The sequence below is a fragment of the Suncus etruscus genome, chromosome 7, assembly GCF_024139225.1.
Source record: "Suncus etruscus isolate mSunEtr1 chromosome 7, mSunEtr1.pri.cur, whole genome shotgun sequence".
In the NCBI taxonomy this organism is placed as follows: domain Eukaryota; kingdom Metazoa; phylum Chordata; class Mammalia; order Eulipotyphla; family Soricidae; genus Suncus; species Suncus etruscus.
Genome location: NC_064854.1, coordinates 119,244,185 through 119,250,072, shown reverse-complemented (window position 1 = coordinate 119,250,072; position 5,888 = coordinate 119,244,185). Strand labels below are relative to the sequence as shown.

The window sequence follows — 5,888 nt, the reverse complement described above, 5'->3', positions numbered from 1 at the left end:
GTAATGATTCTCAGAGACAAAATAGAGGAGGACTGGAGGGTCCAGCTCCCGACATGAAGCTCACCACAGAGATTGTTTGGTGCAGTCACAGAAATAATTACACTGATAACTATCATAACAAAATGTGACTGAATGAGGGAAGTAGAAAGCCTGTCTAGAGTACAGGTCAGTGTGGGGTGAGGAGGAGGGACACTTGGGATATTGGTGATGGGAATGTTGCACTGGTGAAGGGTTTTATATATAAATCAAAAAAATAAGAAAGAAAAGATAAGGCCTCCCAATGCTTACCACAGGCTGTGTTCTTTACACTGACTGTATAGAAAAAGGAGGTGGACCCGAAGAGATAGCACAGCGGCGTTTGCCTTGCAAGCAGCTGATCCAGGACCAAAGGTGGTTGGTTCGAATCCCGGTGTCCCATATGGTCCCCCGTGCCTGCCAGGAGCTGTTTCTGAGCAGACAGCCAGGAGTAACCCCTGAGCAATTCTGGGTGTGGCTTTGGGGGGCGGGGCCACACCCAGCGGTGCTCCGGGGGGGTTACTCCTGGTTCTGTGTTCAGAAACCACTCCTGGCAGGCTCGGGGACCATATGGGATGGATCAAACCCATGTGCCAGCTCAGCTGTGTACAAGGCAAATGCCTTACCACTGTGATATCACTCTAACTCCAATATATCACTTTTTTAAACAGCCTGAAACTCCAGCATTCCAACCTACCAAATGCAAAGAACAATGGTAAATTTAGGAAGATACCTACAGTTGGGGATATGGAAAGAAATCCTGGCAAATTTCAATCTCCACCAAAGTGCATGAACCTTATAGATGAGGACCTAAAGTCTATACTTAATGTCTTAGCAATAGAAATCAAGAAGTAACTAATCTGCAAAATTAAGAAATATATAGATGGACCTCTCCTGTCTCCCCATTCTGATCTCACTTGTTTCCTCTCCCATCCCTCTGACCTTCCCTGTCTCCTCCCTCTCTCTGACTTTAGTTTCTTTCTTCTGACCTCTCCTGTCTCCTCTCTAACCTCTTGTCTCCTTTCCCTCTGACCTCTCCTGTCAGAGACTGTTTCTTGCCACTTAAACACCATATATATTTGAAAAATTTAACCAAATCAAAGAACTCTTTCAGAAGATGAGAGAATCCATACAAATGGAACTGAGGGAAGTAAAAAGCATGTTAGCAAGCCATAGTAGCAGAATTACACAGGTGGAGAATCATGACAAACATGAAGACAAATTACAAGCCAGCAGTGAAAAAGAAGTCGATAAGAAAATGAAAGACAAAATATTGAAAGAAAAAGTAAGGTACAAAGATAAAAGAAATAATCTCCGAATTATAGGAATACCAAAAGAGGAGGAAAGGGGGAAAGAGGAAGAACAAGTAGTGAGGGAGATAATAGCAGAGAAATTTCCCACTCTATGGAAATAGACTGCTATACAAATCCAAGAGAAAAAAAGGGTTAAAAATAATAGGACCTACCAGAACAACATCAAGACATATAGTAATTCAAATGGCAAAAAAGAGAGATCTGAACTCTTTAAAGCAATAAGGTAGAAGAAACACTCAACTAGAAAGGAAAGAACATAAGAAAAAGATTTTCCATTTGAGACATTCCAGGCAAAAAACATAGTGGAATGATATATTCAAACTACTGAATGAAAGAAACTTTCAATCTAGAGTACACTACCCAGAAAAACTTTCAATTACCTGGGAGGAAAATAAATAAAAATATTCTTGGATGAAAAAAAACTCACAATATTCAGGTTAACCAAACTGATTCCAAACATAGGCTAGCACCTACTTTAGGAACAAATATTGCAAAAAAAATTTTCCTTTGCTTAAAAACTCAGGTAAAAAAGCATGAGTTTTTAGAAAGGAAAAATACCTTTAGAAGGATAAAAATCACCTAACACATTAATAAACAAGGAGAGAGTTGGAGAAATAGTACAGTGGGCAAGGCAACTGGGTTTGAACTCTATCACTAGTTTTTTGAAATCCACCATAAGTGAATCTGACTACTTCTTGGTATTATGCCTCTCTATCCCAGAAACAAGACAAAGATATATAGTATCTGGTCAAGGTTCAGACAATATTGAGACATCGATCAAATGCAGTGGCTCAAATTGTTAGAGTGCATGATGAGTTTCATGAAGAAAGATGGAGATTATTCTCTATCCCACAATTACTGTGGGAGCAACAATTATTGTTGGGAGCAGCTACCAAGCATTAACACAGAAGTCCACCCCCCTTAAAAACTGCTGAGTATAGTCACCCACCCTACAAACAAAAACAAATGTCCCCACAAGATAATTACTGTCAGAGAGATAGTACAGAGGGTGGGGCATTTGCCTTGCACATGACAGCCCATTTTTGATCCCAGACCTCCCATCTGGTCTTCTGAGCCTCTATGAATGACTCTTGAGTAGAGAGCCTGAGTCAGCCCCAGAACTTCTGGGTGTGCCCCCCCAAATACCATGTATACTTTATTTTTCAGAAAAATAAAGAACAAAAAGGGATCATTATGATTTCTCAAAGTGCTTATTAGCAACCCTAGTCAACAGGCACCCATTGCATTTTCCTATGTGCCTCCTAGAACATACATTCTATCTTTATTATTACCCAATGTTCTAAGATGCTCAGCTCTCTCATTTTCTCCTCTTTCTTCTCTCATCTAAAAGTCTTCTTCTTTCCACCACTCCCTAGCACATGTACCTCTGGAAGGGACTGGTAGTTTATCCCTGCATCTTGTTCACCAACTGACTTTCCCTCTATGAGCTATTCATTCCAGTTACCCCTACACTGCCATTGTCCACCAACCTCCAGATCATTGACTCATTGAGGTGCAGGTCTTGATGCCTGTGATATTCAGCTCCACCCTTCCATCCTCATTCTACCAGATTCAGCTGCTACTCTAGCAAGTTTTGCTCCATTTCACTCTGACAATGCCCTCACAATTCTTCACAGTCAGTGCTGCTCATTGTCATGCCAAAAAATTTCTGCTGAAACATGTCCCCTCTGATTATCACTGGCACAATGAGTTCCTCGCTTACTTAGATATGACTGTGATAATCTAAACTTTCTGTTTTCTTCTGCTTTATCTGACCTTCCTCTAGACTCACTTCTCTTGGCCTTAAGTCTAGACTCTCTCAAACATAAGACCATCTCTTTCTCACAATTCAGCTCCCTGTTATAAATTCACCTGATAAAGTCAATCTGGACATTTTTTTATTTATTTTTGCTCCTAAACCTGAGAAGCCATATAATTTAATGGGATTAACTTCATAGATTTATTTACTTATTTGATGTTATGGATCACATCTGGTGATGACTCAGAGCTTACTCCTTGCAGTGCTCAGGGACCAGAAGTGGTACTGAAAATATAATATAAATTGACTTTCACAAAACATTATTTTAACTCCTGTACTATCTATTCAGCCCCAAGACTCATTTTTTCCTAGTATTTTATAAAATTTAAAATTGTGTAGATACTGTGGGTCAGCTCCTGTTCTATGTTACTCGGTGATTTTTTTCCCAGCAAGCAGTCACCTGTCTTCCTTCTCTTCAGTCTCAACAGATGCATCCATTTTTCAGTTTTCCTAGAAGAATAAATTTTCTCAATATCTTTGCATTTCTGCGCCAGTAAATTCCTTCACTAATACATGAAGAAGTGTTGAGAGAGGTTTAACACTCCATAATGCCAAAGGCCTGAAGAAAGACATTCTTAAAAATTTTGGTAATAAGATAAAGTTGTATTAGTTTTGGAGAACAAACTGGAAACTATCAAAACTGAAAATGCACACACCCACTGACCCAGGGAGTTGCCTTTACTTCTAAGAAGATTTTTAAGAAACCTCCAGAGGACAAAGATGTGCGCACAGATGTTCTCTGCAGCTTTGATGTGGTAGATACCTTCAAACATTTGAAAAAATACCTCTTTGGGGCATGATGACTAAATAAATTATGCTGCTACAAAGCAAATTTTCTGCAATCTTTCAAAAGAATGAGAACAAATTCATGTACACTGATGTGAAAAGAGAACCATTAAGTCAGAAGAAAGTAGCCAGAATAAGATTCCCTTTAGCAGTAAAAGCACAAACACAGAAAGGGAAACCATTACCATTCATTCCTTACAGAAAATATTGGGCAGATTAAAGCTATGCTGATAGTTTTGTGGGTGGTTGAGGAAAAACTACAGACATAAGCATCTGTAATTCTAATTTTGCTATCAAGTGTGCATTACTTTTGTGATTAGTGATAAAAAGGACATAAACCTTAAACGGATATAAAAGAAATACCCTGTGTTATTTCCCTTAATTTTTGTGGTCATTTTCACCAAGTCTCCTTTCTGCTGAGAAACAATTCTCACTTACATTCCCTTCAAACTAGAAAAGAAACAGAAGATTCGAAAGGCACAGAGGTTAGGACACATATCTACCATGGGTTCAATTCCTGCACGACGTAGTCCAAGTGCTGCTGAGAGTTGTCCTTGAGGCTTCCAGCACAGCTAGAGTAGAAATCTATAGGCATCTATGGCACTTCAAGGACCATCACAAGCACTATTGCACCCTTGCTTACTTGCATTGAAATACAGGCCTGCTTGGCTGAGACTCTCTAGTTTACCCATCCACCTACCTTTTGAGCACCCCTTGGGAGCACCATTTTCTGGCTCCTGATACCTTGATTCTTGAACACTTGGCTTTATTTTTGGTTTGGGAAGCATACTTCTACTGTGTCAGGAATTACTCCAGACTGCTCAGGAATAATGCTTGGCAGTGTTCAGAGAACCATATGTGATGCCAGGGATCTATTGGAACAGGTGGCATGCAAAGCAAGTGCCTTATCTGCTGTACTATGTCTTCAGTATCTTGACTTTATTTATTTTATTTTGGATTGGAGGCCATATCCGGGGTTTCTCATTAGTTACTACTGGCTGTGTGATCAGAAATTACTTTTGGTCTACGGCCATACCACCCTGAACAAGCCCGATCTCATCTGATCTCGGAAGCTAAGCAGGATCGGGCCTGGTTAGTGCTTGGATGGGAGACCGACCGCCTGGGAATACCAGGTGCTGTAGGCTTAAAAAAAAATTACTTTTGGAACACTTGGGGATCCATCTTAGATTCTGGGGATCAAAGCCAGGCTGGCCACATGCAAAGTACTACCACTGTAATATTCCTTGGGTCATGACTTTATTTTTTTTTCATTGTCCATTTTTATTTAAACACCATGGTTACAAGGTCTGACGTTTTTGTGGGTGTTTGGGTCACACCCAGCAGCACTCAGGGGTTACTCCTGGCTCTGTAATCAGAAATCATTCCTGGCAGGCTCAGGGGACCATACAGGATGCAAGGATTCGAACCACCGTTCTTCTGCATGCAAGGCAAATGCCTTACCTCCATGTTTTCTCTCCGCCCCTAACTTTATTTATTTTGTTATTATAATAATTTTTATTTTGACCAAAGTGGGTTACATATCTTATTTTTTTAATTATTTTTAAATTAAAAAATGTATCCCCTTGGGTACATTGGAGGTGCAGAGGAGTGGTAGAGATATCTATCCATAACTGGCAATTGTACTAAGCACTGCAGTGCACATAGTGTCCGTATATATATTTCCAGATTAGTATTTTTGTTATTCAGGGGTAGATGACAAGAAGTGCAATTACTGGACAATGCAGGTGCTCTACTTATTTTCTTCCACTTCTAAAAATCTCCATACTGTTATCTGTAGAGTTTGAACCAAATGATATTCCCATGAACAGTGAAAGGAGGGTTCCATGTTTACTTCATTTCCAACAACTCTACTTGTTTCCAGTATTTTTTTATGTATGAAAAGCTCACACATGCGAGGTGATGCTTCATTGTTGCTTTGACTTGCATTTCCCTGG

At 39.9% G+C, this 5,888-nt stretch overlaps 2 pseudogenes; both read left to right on the top strand.

Annotated features, from left to right (window-relative positions):
• Positions 1–271: 271 nt before the first annotated feature.
• LOC126014840 (uncharacterized) lies at positions 272–347 on the top strand (annotated as a pseudogene).
• A 4,608-nt stretch (positions 348–4,955) lies between these two features.
• On the top strand, positions 4,956–5,078 carry LOC126014900 (uncharacterized; annotated as a pseudogene).
• Positions 5,079–5,888: the final 810 nt, after the last annotated feature.